This window comes from Protopterus annectens, chromosome 14.part0, assembly GCF_019279795.1.
Source record: "Protopterus annectens isolate FY-2018-M chromosome 14.part0, PAN1.0, whole genome shotgun sequence".
Lineage (NCBI taxonomy): Eukaryota > Metazoa > Chordata > Ceratodontiformes > Protopteridae > Protopterus > Protopterus annectens.
Window position 1 is genome coordinate 266,047,817 of NC_056748.1, and position 17,888 is coordinate 266,065,704.

The following is a 17,888-nucleotide window of genomic DNA, read 5'->3' on the forward strand; positions in this document are numbered from 1 at the left end:
ACTGTCGAGTTATTCATTTCACTTCTAATTCTTACCTGAGCAATTCTCTTATTGTTATCATAGATATGAACAGCTTGGTATATCTGTTATAACAGTCTGGTCCTGCTTTACAGCACATCTTTAAGTAATATCTTCTCAGTCTTAACAATGTCTTTGCAATCTAGGTGGTGATTTGTACAAGGATTTATTAAATATGATGTAAAGTAATGTATGATCTGTTTTAACCAATAGAATTTTTTCCATAAATATACTCATGGAACTTTTTATAGCTATACAGTATGATAAGTAGTTCTTTTTTATATGATCATATTTCTTCAGTCATTGCGTAAAATCCATTTATGCATCAATTACATGCTTGCTAGTAATATGACTAACATATTCCTTTTAGAACTCCTTATTATGCTTGTTTCAGTTATTATTTAAAAATGTTAAAGTTTTATTCATTGTTCTGTATTCCATCCCAGGCCGCATTCCAAAACATTTCCTTAAAGGTAAACTCACTTTGGGCAGGTTTAGAATAAACTTGTGACAATGCTAAATCTTTCATAAAATTTCATGATAGCTTATTTGATGCACAGGTAAAGGATCTGTACTGTTTTTTTTCTTTACTTTTTCATCATCAGAGTTCAAGCTTCTGATGATAAAGCATGTTCCAAGTATCTGAACTGTATAGCTAATTTTACCCTTACTTTTATTCATAGGTGATTACTAGGCTAATGGCACAAGAGCCTTTACAAGCCTAGCCAATAATACCCAGGATATGACAATATTATATCTTACTACCCCTTCCCATATTTGGGGAATTATCAGGGTTGTGGGACTTTGGGTGTTGCAGCCCTGAGTCATTTTACAGACTGCCTTTGTCCATAAGGGACATGGGCAGTATCCCAGGAGTGAATTTATGGTTACCCATCCATTTATCCAAGTTCATTTTGAAGAGACTCAAGGACACGTTTTGTTTTACAAAGATGGGAGATTTATTCTGTAGACGAGGTAGGCTTTGGGATATGAATTTGTTTCTCCAGCAAGTCCTATTAGGGTAGGGTCATAAATAAGGTTCAGGCCCATAGAAGGGGTTACTTTTGCAAATATGTAACATTTTCATCAGGGCTAAATCAGAGAATGACTTGTAGGTTAACTCTCAATAAATGATATGAGACAGAGTAAATGGATAAGGCCTTTAGTCTGTCTGCATAAGACATTTGTCTTACGCTTTGTATTTTTTAGTGAGAAACCTCTGGGGCTGCTCCAGTTCGTGTAAGTGCCTGGTTAGGTACATGCAGAAGGGGGCATTGTACTCGATTATGGGGCTGATGAGGGCCGAGTACAATTGCATTATGACTTCCTTTGATCTTTACACCGTCCCTTTACTTATAAGTTGAGCCACACAGAAGGAATTCTTCGCTACTGTAGCTATCTGGTGGTCAAAGTTTAGGTTACTGTCAATCTGTGTTCCTAGGACTCTCACCACTGGGTCTACTTTTAGGGGTGTGCTATAAATATTATAATTCACAGGGATATCTGATTTACTGAAGGGTATAATTATGAATTTTTTAGCATTTAGTCTCAGATCATGACTTTGGCACCAGTCATTTGTTATTTTTAGGCCTGTTTGTAGGATGCCAACATCATTTGGGGATTCAATGGTTGCTCCCAGCTTACACTCGTTAGTGAACCTCATGAGCCAGAAGCCCACTAACACTGGCTTTCACTTCAGAAATGTATTTACAAAACAAGAGGGGTTCCAACATTGACCTCTGTTGGACACTGCTAGTAACAGGTTTATTATGAGAAGTGGATTCACCTATCTGGACAACATGTGTCCTGTCAGTGAGCCAGTTGGCTATCCATCTTATGATGTAGGATTGAATGCCTAACTCAGTAAGTTTATCTATGATCCCTGAGTGGGAGATTGTGTCAAAAGCTTTAGCCAGGTCTAGATAAGCACTAGATAAGCACTGTTACCCTCATCCATGGCCCTGGTGACTTTCTTGAAAAAGTCCACCAGATTGAGCAGGCAGGACTTCTCTTTGACAAAGCCAAATTGGGTCTGGTCCCATTTTTGGAGGGTTCCTATGTCATTACTGATCAGGTGAATTATAATTTTTTCCATGGTTTTGTAGATAAGACTGGTCAAGTTTATGGGTATTTAGTTCTCTAGGTCAGTTGATGGGCTCCCTTGTGCAGAGAGATGACTGTTGCAGTCCTCCATTCCTATGAGACAAAGCCCATTGGGAGGCTGTGGTTAAACAGGGTTTCTAGTGGCCCTGATAGATTCTGCTTTAAGCTATTAAAAGAAGCATCCTGGAATGTTGTCTGGACACATGGATGCTGTGTTTCTGCAGTGCAGTAAGGACCTGTTGCATATAATGACTGATATGGGGGATGGTTGCAGTCATTTTTTGGGTGTGGTAAGAGGTGATAGGGAGGAGATATTTGAACTGAACTTATCAGCCAGCAGGTTTGCTATAGTTTCAGGCTGGGTGTAAGTGTTGTCATTCATGATGAACTTTCCACATTGCTGAGCATTTCCCCTGAATTTGCAAACATAATAAAAAAAAACTTATGGTTATCTTTCACCTGGGAGGCTATTTTTGCCTCATAGTGTGCTTTGGCTGATTTTACCAGCTCTCTAATTTGTTTGTTTATACTGGTTAGAGTCTTTTTGCATTTATTTGTCTGTTTCTTCTTGGCTTTGGAAAGGATTTTTTCCTTTTGTTGACTAACCTACTTTTGCTATGGATCCACCATGGTGGTTTATTTTTGCCAGTAATCACTGGTTTGACTTGGACAGGAACTGCCTCATCTATGCAGCTATGAATGTGGTTGTGCAGTGCTTTTGTGTACAGCTCAGAGTAGACCTTAATCGCATCTGGGCTCAGAGGGGCTTGGAAGTTTAATAAGCTGTCACTTAGTTTGAAGTAATTGGCATCAGCAAAGTTCTTAACAGGTTTGGAGTTTGACGGAGTTTCTATGTTAGTTTTAATACTAAAGGAGATCATTTTGTGGTCAGATCTTACTAGGGAGAAGTTAATGCACAGGACGGAGCGGCATCCCCCATGTTTGTGAGTACTAGGTCTAAGATATTTGTACCATCTAGTTGGGGAGCTAACTAGTCACTCCAGGGCATTTTTATTGACAAAGTCCAGAAACCTCTGATCAAGTGAATTTTGGGTTGTATAAGTCTCCCAGTTTATGGAGGAGTAGTTGAAGTCACCCATAATTATGATGTTAAGCTGAATGTTAAGAGATTCCAGTAGGTTTAGGTAGGAGGTGTGGTTTTCCAGACTCATATTAGGGGATGTATAGCTAGCAAGGATATGATAGGGCATCTCACCTATGGTTAGCTGGGCATGGAGTAACTCAAGTGAGTCATGTTGTTGGACCAGTCTAGTAGTGTAAATGTCCATTATGAACACTGAGACACTTCCTCCCTTTGTCTTATTCTGAGCTGAGGGGGATCGCAATCTATGAAAGGCATTGTAGCCTTTGATAGCCAGGGTGCTTTCTATGGTTCTGAACCATGTTTCTGTAACTGCACATATGTCTGCATTCTCCAGGGTGAGGAGTGCATTTTTTTTATTTAAACTCCTAGCATTGAGCAGCAGTACCTTTGGGCAGTTGTTAGTAATTTTTGTTATGTTGAAGTGTTTAACAAATTGGCATGGCCTAAAAAAGGCACTATGGGGATATATACAGTTTTTGCCAGTATCCGGAAGCCAAGTGGTGACAAGTACAAACCATCTCTGGCAAAGCATTGTGGTTTGTCAGTCATGTATCTCAAGGTTAACAGATATTGGATCCCCTTGTTGTGACACCAAAAACTAATCCAATTGTTGAAGTCAATAATTTTTTGTTGGTACTGTATCATCATCTTAGGTGAAGGTAGGATGCTAGTCAAGGCTAGATACATACTCGCCTGGGACACATATTCAAAGAGCACCATCATGTCTCTCTTCATATAGTCAAGCGAGGTACATCTTAGGTCATTTATGCCCACATGGACTATGACCGTGTCATACTGGTACTTGTGGTTTAAAGACCTAAGTGCATGTGTGATCTGGTGGATCCTAACTTCAGACAGACAGCTCACTGTGATCTTCCCCTTGCTTGGCCTGGTAAGGAGGACATTAGTATGTCTTACAATGGAATCCCCAATAACTAGAATGTTTGGCTGTGTGGTGTGTTGTCTTATGAGCTTGGAAGTGGGGCTACTATGATTTTCAGAGTTATGTGTTTTGTGAGATGCTGTCTTTTTTGAGTGTGTGCAGGGCCACTGAGAGATGCTTTTAGCAGATATTGGAGGTGTGGGTAGATTACAAGTGTGTACCTCTGCATGTTTAGGTCTATTTGTTTGTTCCTTAGTCCAGTCCTGGTACTGAATGTTTTGGGTGTAACACTTATAACTCATCCTGAGGTTATTCTGTCAAAACATTTTCAGTAACTTAGTCAGTTTCACATTCTGATTTACTTGATATGGATCCATGCCAGCATATTATCAGTTACATTAATAACAGCATCAATCATTTGACTTTTCTGCACAACTCTCTTAAACACTTCAGGAGTTAACAAAATACAAAATGGAGTATTCAAAATGTGGACTTTCTCAAAGATGAATTAAATGTACATAGCTTGGACCTGTTCTCTAGCTTTATTTGCTAAAATCACTGATTTGTATCAAGCATAGAAAATTACTTTTCTCCTGGCACAGTACTCACTCAGTTGTACAAACCAAATAATGTTTGTTCTTGTGGCTTTATTCAATCTGTGTGTGTCAGTACAAATCCAGATATTGTCTGTCTTCATTACAGCAGCTATAGCATTAACCTACTCATCCTGTATGCATAGACTGTTTGGATCACAGCTCTTTCTATCACGCAGTTTCCACTCTGTCTCAGGTCTAGCCTCCATAACTACTGGAAATTTGCTTAGAGTGTGCACTATACAATGTGCATAGGATACAGTCATAGTTCATACTAGGCTATATGCCCTAGGGCCCTAGGGCATTTACAAGCCTAGCCAGAGTGTGTTTGGCTTTTGCCACCCATTTTAAATGAGTTTTGCTATGCCCTTTTTCGAGGTTAGTATACTGTGACACAGAAGTGATACCTGGAGTAAATCTACGATCTCCCATCCTCTCATCAAGATTCCTCTTGAAGAGAGTCAATGAGGGACTCTGCCTAACCTGGACTGGGATTTTATTCCAGAGTGAAGGGAGCCTCTGGGTTATGAATCTGTCCCTCCAGCATGTCCTATTTATTTCAGTGCTGAGGTTCAAGTCTCTCGAGCACGTAGCTCAATGGGATTTGGATTTTCTGAGGTGCAGCATGTCCATTAATTCCGGGTTGGACATGGCTTTATACGTCAGGCACAGATCGCCACTGAGCAGGTGGTATGCCACTGAGTAGAGCTGGAGTTTCTTTAACCAGGCAGCATATGGCATCTGTTTGAGCCCTTTGATCCTCTTGGTGAGGTACTTTTGGGGTCTTTCCAGATGCTGCAGGTGTCTGGTAAGGTACATCCCAAAAGGGGCATTGTACTCAATTACGGGCCTGATGAGGGATGAGTAAAGAGGCATGATGACCTCCCCTGATCTAGATGTGAATCCCTACATGATTAGGTGGGCTATATAAAATGTTTTTCTAACTACTTTGGCCACATGGTTGTCGAATGAGAGATTGCTATCAGCTTGGGTCCCCAGGTCCCTAATTACTTCTTCCGTACTTAATGGATTACCATCTATGTGGTAATTTGTGGGCACTTTGTTTTTTGCCGAAGGAGATGACTATACACTTTTTGGCGTTTAGCTTGAGGCCATGGCTCTGGCACCAGTTGTCTGTTTCTATGAGGCCCTTTTGGAGGATGCTTGTGTCGGCTGGAGAGTCGATTATGTCACCCAGTTTGCAGTCATCTGCGAACTTGGTCAGCCACAGTCCTTCCATGTTGGCCTGTACCTCCGAGAAATATATACCAAACAAGAGAGGTCCCAGGACTGAGCCTTGTGGGATGCCACTTGTAACTGGTTTGGAGTCTGACATGGCTCCAGCAATTCTAACCATGTGGGTTCTGTCCTTGAGCCAGTTTGCAACCCATCTAGTGACATAGGGGTTTATATTTAAGCTGGTGAGCTTATCTATAATGCCTGAGTGGGGTATTGTATCGAAGGCTTTTGCGAGGTCCAGGTAGGCTGTGTGGACCACCTTCCCCTCATCAATGGCCTTGGTGACTGTTTCAAAGAAAATGACCAGGTTTAAGAGGCAGGATCTGCCCTTAACAAAGCCGAACTGGGTAGGATCCAGTGTCTGTAGGTCCCCAATATCTTTATTTATGAGGTCCATGATGATCCTTTCCATAGCTTTGCAGACCAAGCTAGTCAGGCTTATGGGGCAATAATTTCCAGGATCCGTTGCGGCACCACCTTTGCGGAGAGGGACTACTGTTGCTGTACGCCACTCTTTGGGTACATATCCTGTAGTAAGGCTGAGATTGAACAGCAGTTTTATGTTTGGGTTTAGTTCTTCTTGGAGTTGATGTAGGATGCAGCCTGGGACACCGTCTGGTCCCATTGATGCTGTGTTTTTTGCTTTGGAGAGGGCGGCTCTTACCTGAGCATCTGAGATGTCAGGGGGGGGGCAGCACTCTGCTGGGATAGATATTTGCCCTTTTGGTGGGGAAGGGGGGGAGAAGTTTGCGCTGAACCTGTCAGCTAGGATGCTGGCAATGTCTGTGGGTTCAGTGTATTTTTTGTCATTTTGGACTAATTCTGAGCATATCTGAGAATTCCCACCCAGGTTCCTAACATAACTAAAGAAAGCCTTGTGATTATCCTTAGTGTCCTGTGCAATTTTTCTCTCGAAGCTGGCCTTAGACGATTTTATGAGTGCCCATAGTTTTTTGCTAATACTGATCAGAGATGCCTTCCCTTTTTGGGATTTTGCTCTATCATGTAGTAGCTTCCTCCTTCTATTGTATAGTTTGTTTATGGCTGGGGTCCACCAGACATGACGCCTGCCTTTGGAGGCTTGAGTCTTGGTTTTGTTTGGGATTGCATGATCCATGCATTCCTGAAGGTGTTCATAGAATGCGTTTATAAAGGATTCTGCGGTCTGGGCCGTATTTTCCACAGACCCGGGGGCTTTGAAGGATTCCACCTCGGTTTTGAGGAGTGTGAAATTTGCTTTAGAGAAGTTTTTCACTGTGGTTTTCTGGGCAGGGGCTGGGGTCGAGATATGAATATTTAGTGAGATTAGTTTATGGTCTGATCTTACCAGTGAGGGATACACTTCTGGTCTGGAGCATAGAGTCCCCATGTTGGTGATGATCAGGTCCAGTATGTTTTCCCCTCTTGTGGGAGTGGTAACAAGTTGTTCCATAGCATTTGAGTTTATAAATTCTAGGAATCTTTGGGCTAGGGTGTTGGAGCTAGAGTAATGCTCCCAGTCTATGTTTGGGTAGTTGAAGTCACCCAATATAATAGTGTTTGGAGAGACCTTCATATTTTCCAGTGTTCTCAGAAGGCCGAGTGGGGTTCCTGGGTTTGGGAGAGTGGTCTGTAGCAGGCTATAAACTGGAAGGCAGTTTTACCCACTGTTAGTTGCACATGGATAGTCTCTGATGCTTCGTGCTGTGCCACCAACTTGGAGGTGTGGGTATCTTTGACGAATATTGATACTCCCCCTCCTTTTGTGGTTTGGTCCAAGTTTTGGGGCCGAAAAACATGGTATGAGGTACAACCTGGTAGTGCTGGTGTGCTCTCAGGAGCCTTGAACCAGGTTGCTGTTACTGCACAGATATCAATGTTCTCCATGCTAAGGAGAGTTTCGAGTGCATGCATCTTGAGGTTTAGACTTCTGGCATTGAGTAGCATTACTCTTAGTTTCTTATCCCTTGTGATACCTATGGAGGTGGGTTTGTCTTTTGAGCCTTGCCTAAAAAAGGCACTATGGGGGTGGCAAGAGCCTTTGCCAATATCCAAAAGCCCAGGGGTGACAGGTGCAAGCCATCCCTAGTGAAGCATCGTGGCTTGTCGAGCATGTCATCCCAGGCTGACAGGCATTGGATCCCCTTTGAATGACACCAATACTTAAGCCAGTTGTTGAAATTGATCATCTTGTCTTCATATTGTGGCATCATTCTTGGTGAGGGTAAGATGCTACTCAAGGTCAGGGTCATACCAGCCTGGGCTACATGCTCAGAGAGCTCCTCTATGTCTCTTTTCATGTAGTCCAGGGAGGTACGTCTCAGGTCATTCACACCAGCATGGACAATGACTGAGTCATATTTGTACTTGTCTTGGAGTGACCTGAGTGCTTGTGTTATGTGGCGGATCCTAGCATCCGACAGGCAGCTCACTGTGACCTTCTCCTTGTTCAGCCTGGTGAGCGGGACATCAGTGTGCCTGACGATAGAGTCACCTATTACAAGTGTATCAGGTGTGTTGTTTAGCCTTAAGGGCTGTGACTGTTTGGCACACTAGCTTTGTGAGCTATGTGTTGCACGTGTTTTGTTTTGGGGTAGCAAATGCTTGGGTGTCTGCTTTGGAGGTCTCTGTTGCTTAGGCAGATTTTTATTTTGAGCCTCTGAGTATGTTTTTGTGTGTTTATGTGTTTGGTTTGCTGTCGTGGTAGGTCTATGTGAGACTGGAATTGTAGTGAGTGTGGTTTCCTTCTCCTCCTGACTGGTTACGCCAGTACTGAGTTGAGAGAGCTTAGCCTCCAGTTTGGCTATATGGTTGCATCTCTCACATGTGTTGGAATTTGTTGGGAAGAGGAGAGGGTTGGGCAACACAGGAACTTTCCAAAAGTCCAGAATACAGCAACGCCTGTATTTGGACTACTCTAGGTCAGGAAAGGTGGGAAACAAGGATAATTTTTTTTGTTTTTCTTTCTTTTTTTTGCAACAAACAGGAAAATGCAATAAATATGTAACACAGGCTAGTGCACTTGAGTGTGTAGCCTCAACAGGTAAATGCAACAAACAGGACAAACTTTAAATTTCAAGCGCTAAAGCTGGCTTTAAAGCAGAGGGTTATAAGAGATAGGAAATGGCCCAAAATGGCTAATAAGCTACAGGTCACTGGGCTGGAACTACTCCTTAAGGGACAGATAGGCTGCTCAGAGCTCCCCACTCTCACTGGTGAACAAAGAAGCTTCCCCCTATCCAAATAAGGATATGGGCAACACAGGAACTATGACACAGCCCAGAGATCAGCAATACCTGAAGAATGGACTATTCTAGTTCAGTAAAGGCGGGAAACAAGGATTTTTTTTTTTTTTTTACAGAGTAGCAGAAATTAGGTACAGAAACACAGTAATTGCTTTAATTCGGCTAGCACACTTGAGTGTGTAGCCTACCAGTTAAACTAAGCAAAACAAACTTTAAAAGTGCAAAAAACTCAGAAATACAGGCAGGAATGCAATAAAACAACTTTGCAGAGCTTATTTAGTTAAAGAAACAGAGAAGTCTATATATACAGAAAAGCAGCTAAAACACACAAACACTTCAGATGCAGTGCAACCTAGAGCACTTGAGTTGTAGCAATATTAAGGCAATTACAGTTATAATAAATGCTCTGAAATATACTCTCTATATATATTTTTTTCTTTTTTCTTTTTTCCCTTTTTTTTTGAAAGGGAAAAAGGAGAAACAGAAGGACTTATCAAATGTTCTCTCTGTATTAGGTAGAATGAGCTAATGACACTAGACTGGGAGGAGTGTCACAGATCAGATTTACAGTAGGGGCGGGCAACTGCAAAGCCACCAAGTATAAGAGCAAGACACCAACTGGGAGGGAGGCAGGGGACAGACAGTAAGCACTACAGAAAACAAATTGAAAGTTTTTAAACAGATAAAGATTTGTAATCATGGTATAAAGAGTCCAAGGAAGTAAATAGATTGTCATACTCTTTAAGTAACTCATGAGCCTAAGAATTTTGTGATGCCCAATTTAACTCTGCATTAACCTGTAAATTGTTTTCTTTTAAATGTATCCTTCTAAACAGCACTCTATATACATCCAGCTTGTCAATGAGACATTTTATTTGTAAGGTGGTAATTTCATTTACTTTGCACACATCAACCACTTTACTTAGTGTCTGACTCATTCAATAATTAACCCCTTATCTCATCATGTCTCATACAACATGTCATTCTATCTCCCACTGAAGAATCACATAATTCAACTGTCTTCATGCATTATATGTTGTATATTATGCTAGAAAGTGTAAATATATATATATATATATATATATATATATATATATATATATATATATATATATATATATATATAAAATATATAAATAAAATAAATACTTGAGCTTTGGTTGGATACGATCTGCCTGCAATCAGCTGGACGTATAAGTGAATTTAAGTACACTTTTATCTGCACATTTTTCATATAGTACTGCATTTTGTGTTTTTGTTTCTTACTGAATATTAATCATACTGAATATTGTGGCTCTCTGTCTCTACAAAGAGCTTGTGTTTCTACAGAGATCTTGTTAGAAGTGTAGCCATTGATAGCAGTTGGGGTAGTTTCACTTTGATAGTCTGTGCTTCAGCTGAGGGGCTGTCCTGCCTTATATAAGTGGTGCATATTGTTTTTGTTCTGCTAAATACTTGACCTTTGAGCGGCTAAGATCTGCCTGCAATCGACTGGACATATAAGTGAATTTAAGTACACTTTTATCTGCACTTTTTTCATATAGTACTGCATTTTGTGTTTTTGTATCTTACTGAATATTAATTGAACTGAAAATTGTGGTTCTCTGTCTCTACAGAGAGCTTGTGTTCCTAGAGAGATCTTGTTAGAAGTGTAGCCATTGATAGCAGTGGGAGGTAGTTTCACTTTTGTTTTATTGGTGAATTTTAATGTGATTGATGCATCTTTATAAGAGATATTTTTCTCTGTTTGTATTATCTCCTGGAAGGCTAAGCTAAAAAGTTGCTTGAAACCACCACGAAATAAGTCAAAAATCATTTATTAATAAAAACAGGAACGAGCGCTTTCACGCAATAAAATTGCGCTTCTTCAGGTTACAAATTACACAGAAGTTTTAACTACCTTTTATAATAAAACATTAATTTCAATTATTCAATCAATTTAAAAATAAATCAACACATTATTAAGAAAAATTCATCAAAATTCACCTTAACAGGACTAAATTTCAACCAAAAACTTGGACATATCATTTAAAACATTTACATTCTTAATGACTTTTCATAAGTTGAGATCTCATAGGCAGACTATCGTCAAAAATGCACACAACATCCATAATTGATATCAATGTACTTCACTAATCATTCTTAAGGAAGTCATGCCCATATTTAGAAGAGAACTCATTCAGAGTATTACATTATTTTGAACCACATTTCCAGTCAACAAACAAAAACAGAGTAAATGTTTCTTATTATTTAGCTAATAAACGTATGGTCAGGATGCCATGTGTTATTATAACATTGAAACATAGAATGTAGTATGATAATCATAAACAAATTATCGTCAAAAAATGCAAGCAACATCCATAATTTATGTCAATGTACTTCACTAATCATTCTTAAGGAAGTCATGCCCATATATGGGAAACAACTGATTCAGGGTATTTCGTTGTTTTAGATCGCACTTTCAAATCAACGAAGACAAAATAAAATAGACGTTTCTTGTTTTTATGCTAACAAACATATGATCATGATGCTATGTATCATTAAAACATTAAAACATAAAGTATAATATGATGATCATGCTTATATTAAATAGTCTTTCATCAAACTACATAAAATAAAATAAAAACAACAACTGCAAGTGAACTAAAACGCATGAAAACCTATAGGTTCTATTTCATCTTACGTAGACCCTGTTACTAAAGAAAATCAATAATATTACGAGTAGTCCAAGATTCATCTATGTGTATTTGATAAATCAAAAGCAGACATCTGCTATAAAAATGGTAGGAGTATATATTATATTATATAAGAAGTAAATATATCAAATAAATAAATATCAATTTATATATGAAAATTCAAAACGCTATGAAATATAATACTATACATAAAATATTATTAATATCATTAATATCAACTGCTAACATCCATGGTAAAATGGTTATTGTCAAAAAGATGATGTCAAGCAATTTAAGAAGACCAAAAAACTACATTTCAGTCAAAACGGCTGAATAAATGAAAAACTGAGGTAGTTATATAAAAAGCGCACAAGCATTTCAAGTTACACAAAGGTACACATTACCATTCTATTTAATATCAACATCAAGATAAAAACCAAAATCACGCAATAATTAACTCCTAGGTGGTTCCTTGTAAGATAGAATGCCTGAATGTACTATCAGACATACCAAAATAATGAACATGATGTGAACATGGCATAACATTGTTGTGAAAATATCAACCATAGATGTTTATAGGATATATATTATAGTCAACAAACAGGAAGTGTGAAACACAAAAAAACTTATACATAATAGGCAGCCTAGAACAAACCAGAGAATCTACATGAAGAAATCTTGTTTATGAATTGCATGTAATATAATACATTATTTATTCATATAAAAATATAGAGCAACAATATAATAAATCAAGTGGGACCTAGCAAGGCTGGCCGGATATTAACCACAGTATTTAAGCCAGGTGGTATGTGGGCTTTTAATCTTAGAATCCATCTTAATTCAAAGGTTTCTAGGGTGTTCATATGGTCACCTTCTCTTCTGTTGGGATCTATTATTTGCAAAACCTGAAACACAAAACTATGTTTGGGATGGGTATTACAATGTATAGCCAATGCATTGGTAGAGCTGTTTCTTCTTATGTCATAGACGTGGTTATATATCCGGTCCCTAAGTCTTCGCGAAGTCAACCCCACATAGTAACTGTTGCAAAGATTACAAGTAGCTAAATAAATAACATTTCTGGTGTTACAAGTTGCATAAAAAGTAGATTTTGTGCTTAATTCAATACCTGAAGCATTAAAGCCACACTTCTTAATAATATATCCACAAAGCGAACACTTTCCACATGGAAAAGTGCCTGTTTTTAATTGAGACCTGACATCAATAGGTGCAATGTCTAATTTTTCTTTAAATAACAACCTTTTTAAGTTCATACAGTTAGTGTATCTAAAGGCTGGTTTTTCACTAAGTATTCCTGAAACTGTTATATCTGATAACAAGATCTTCCAATTTCCTCTCACTATATTAGTCAGATGCTGCACATCACTGGTATATTTTATATCATATTGTATATTTTGAGCCATGTTCTTTTTTCTATGCGGTTTAAATGATATGGTCTGGGGTATAGCATTATCAAATATAGATTTCATCACATCATCTATCAACTTCGATGGATATCCCCTATCCATAAAATATTTCTTCTGAGTGTTGATTAATTTAAGTGCATCTGATTTATCACTACATATTCTCAATATCCTGCTCATCTGGTTCTTTACTATATTCTGAAAAATATGACGCAAATGTAAGCTGTCATATTGGAGAATCCCATTCCTCCAGCAGGATTTTCTATAAAGCGTAGTTACTAATTCACATTTAATGCCTTTCTTAATAGTGATATCTAAAAAGTTGATATTTGACTTAGAAAATTCATAAGTAAATTTAAAGAAAGAGGTGGTATTATTCATATAGTTAATAAATGAATTTAAAGTAGCTTCATCCCCATTCCACAATACTAAGATGTCGTCTACGAAACGTCTATATAAGACGACATTGTCAAACCTGGGATCATTAAAGATGTATTCCTTTTCCCACTCAAAGACGACAAGATTGGCATATGCATTAGCACAGGGGGTGCCCATGGCCACCCCCCATGTTTGTGCATATACCGTATTATCATAGAGAAAGATATTATTGTTTAGGACGAGGTCCAACATACAACATATATTCATGATCTCAACATTATCCATTTTTAATTCTGTCATATGTGTTCTTATTGCATTTATACCATATTCATTTGGGATATTGGTAAAAAGACTCACAATATCTAGTGTTACTAGCAAGGTATCTTCTTTTATATTATTTTTCACCATATCCAAATTCAGATCATCTAACAATCTAAATGAGTCAAGTAGTATGGTAGGTACTTTCTTCACAAGCACTCCCAATTTAGTTTGTATATACAAAGATGTATTTTGTGTTACCCAATGGTCACCTGATACAATGGGACGCAGTGGGGGTGGATGTTTACCCTTGTGTAACTTGGGCAAACCTTTGATTATAGGTACCAAAGGAAAATCTATCATCAGAAAATCATAAAGGGATTTGTCAATGGATCTGGTCATCAGCATATCGTACAAAGTGTCATAGACATACTGTATTATTGATTTTATACCCGATTTCTCTATTTTCTTGTATGCACTATCATTATTCAGCATGTTCAACATTAACTGCTGGTAGAAGGTTGCATCCATAGCAACAATCCCCCCTCCCTTATCTGCTGGTTTTAAAACAAGACTAGAATCATTGCAAAGACCTTTCAGCTCAGATCTCTCTGTTGTACTTAAATTTACAAAAATGCTCTTTTTTTCATGACAGTCATAGTAATGGTAAAAGTCCCGCTCACATGTTTTCAAAAAACATTCAACAGATTGTATAAGTGGGGGCACGAAAGTACTTTTCTTCCTACAAACAGTGATGTCCCGTTGATTATCTAAAAAATTAGACGAGTTGTCCTTGAATAACATCTTAAGAGAAAGTTTCCTGCAAAACTTGCGTAAACCTATTAGGGTATCAGATATGGTACTATGCTTAGAGGGAATAAATGACAAACCCTTGTTCAGAATATACTGTTCATTCAATGTAAATATCCTAGTTGACAAGTTAAAAAACAAACAGTTTAAACTTTCATCCTTCTTCTTTGCTCCGGTGTCTCTCCCGATAATTTCCTTTTTCCCCTTCCCCGGCTGTTGGAATGAGTACGCACTGCCTCTTTGTAAGGGAGGGGAAAATTTAAAGGCATGGGCGCCATAAACTTATTATTCAGACCGATGGTTTTAGGTTTGGCACCCAGAGTGCTTTGATGAACCAGACCCTGCTGATTGCAGGGTAAAGAAGAAACAGGTGTATCAGATATATTAGACACCTCATTGATGGCATTGTCTAACTGCGATCTATTGTCAGTCATTTCATTCTGCACAGTCACAATGTCATTATTACTGGGAATAGAGGCTGTTGCTGTTTGTCCAGGACGTGGCTTATTATTCAAACTAGGTCTCGGCCATACAAAAATACGGCCGAGGCAAAAGTCCTCACAGTCACGTTTCAGCTTTCTAATTTTTATCTGCTCCAATTTGTTACTATATAAAGACAACTGTCTATTCATGGCTTGTACTTTAGATTTGCAAAACTCAGTCTGGTAAGTGGTAGTAAGTGAATTATACTGCTCCTCTACCTTTGTAAGAAGCTCCGCTTCAATCGGTGTAAAGTAGTCCAGTAATAATTGGATGTATCTGTTTCCAAAATCGATGTTTAGCTTCTGCCATTGTCGAAGTAACTCAGGATGGCTATCCCCATAAGTCGGCATGCATAGAACCCGCATGCCGCGGGGGATAACCTTGAAATGTAGGCACGCTTGTAAATGCCTTCTCTGCCAGACGAGCCTATGCAGGCGATACAGATCATTTTCTAAAGTTCTCAGGCTTCCAAAAAACTCATACATATTCTCACTGGTATTGGATGGACTAGTATGAGCTTCACCATTAATATCCATATGTAGTAACGGATTATCTTTCTGGTAAAAAAGGCAATTCCAGTTCTCATTAGCCATGGTACTTACTGGGTTGTAATCTAGTTCAATGTTCTGCATATCCATCGTGTGAAGACCGGTCAAATGCAAAAACAGAAACACCAACAGCAGAAGACAAAAACCGATCATCCAAAGGTTTCTTACATCAAAGGTAGAAGAACAAAGCTAAAAAGTTGCTTGAAACCACCACGAAATAAGTCAAAAATCATTTATTAATAAAAACAGGAACGAGCGCTTTCACGCAATAAAATTGCGCTTCTTCAGGTTACAAATTACACAGAAGTTTTAACTACCTTTTATAATAAAACATTAATTTCAATTATTCAATCAATTTAAAAATAAATCAACACATTATTAAGAAAAATTCATCAAAATTCACCTTAACAGGACTAAATTTCAACCAAAAACTTGGACATATCATTTAAAACATTTACATTCTTAATGACTTTTCATAAGTTGAGATCTCATAGGCAGACTATCGTCAAAAATGCACACAACATCCATAATTGATATCAATGTGCTTCACTAATCATTCTTAAGGAAGTCATGCCCATATTTAGAAGAGAACTCATTCAGAGTATTACATTATTTTGAACCACATTTCCAGTCAACAAACAAAAACAGAGTAAATGTTTCTTATTATTTAGCTAATAAACGCATGGTCATGATGCCATGTGTTATTATAACATTGAAACATAGAATGTAGTATGATAATCATAAACAAATTATCGTCAAAAAATGCAAGCAACATCCATAATTGATGTCAATGTACTTCACTAATCATTCTTAAGGAAGTCATGCCCATATATGGGAAACAACTGATTCAGGGTATTTCGTTGTTTTAGATCGCACTTTCAAATCAACGAAGACAAAATAAAATAGACGTTTCTTGTTTTTATGCTAACAAACATATGATCATGATGCTATGTATCATTAAAACATTAAAACATAAAGTATAATATGATGATCATGCTTATATTAAATAGTCTTTCATCAAACTACATAAAATAAAATAAAAACAACAACTGCAAGTGTACTAAAACGCATGAAAACCTATAGGTTCTATTTCATCTTACGTAGACCCTGTTACTAAAGAAAATCAATAATATTACGAGTAGTCCAAGATTCACCTATGTGTATTTGATAAATCAAAAGCAGACATCTGCTATAAAAATGGTAGGAGTATATATTATATTATATAAGAAGTAAATATATCAAATATATAAATATCAATTTATATATGAAAATTCAAAACGCTATGAATCTCCTGGAAGGCTGTTAATTCGAGGCGCTAGAGAGGTTTTATGTGTTTTAATAAAAGGAAAAATCTACTGGCTTTGTCGTTTGGATTTATTCTGTTTCGATAGTGTGGTTTGGATATTTTCATGGCCAGTGACTCTTCCTTTCTACAACTGCCCCATGTGTTTCGGGAAGAAGGAATGGAACGTGGACAAACCACTATGGAACAATTCCTGGGTTCTTCTAGAGATGTTCGAGAAGTGAGAGAAGTGAGAGAAGCGAGAGATATGCAATCTGAAGGTATTCCCGGTTCTAAAAGTAATGAAACTGTTAAAAACTGGTAACGAATTTTGAGAGAAGGGGGTAATAGAAGATCACATAACCCCTTTCAATGTGTAGGTCTGCCTAATGTGGCTAATGTTTCAGTGGAAATTCAGCGATCACTAGATTCTCTTGAAAAAATGTTATTTAAAGAGAATTCATTGCACTTTAATATTTTGAGTCTACAACAATACATTGACCTAGATCTAACACCAAGAGAGTTACGCTTTGTTAAAACACCTACCACCCCTTTTGAGGTTACTGATACTACTGATAAACAATTTGAAGTTAGGTGGGCACAGGTGGCTCACAAATGTGTGACAGAATGGTTACACATTCTTATTGAAAGAGACACTGTGAAACAACGGAAAACTAAGAAAGATATAGAAAGTTGCTGTAATAATTTAACTGCACAATTTAATTCTGAACAGTTTAATTTTAATACTAGGTAGTTATAATGTTAAATTAGAAGAAGTCTCTAATGACATTATAAAAAGGAAAATCAATAAGTTGGAAAGAGACATCCGTGATTACAATAGCGGCTATGCCTTTAAGAAATTAGT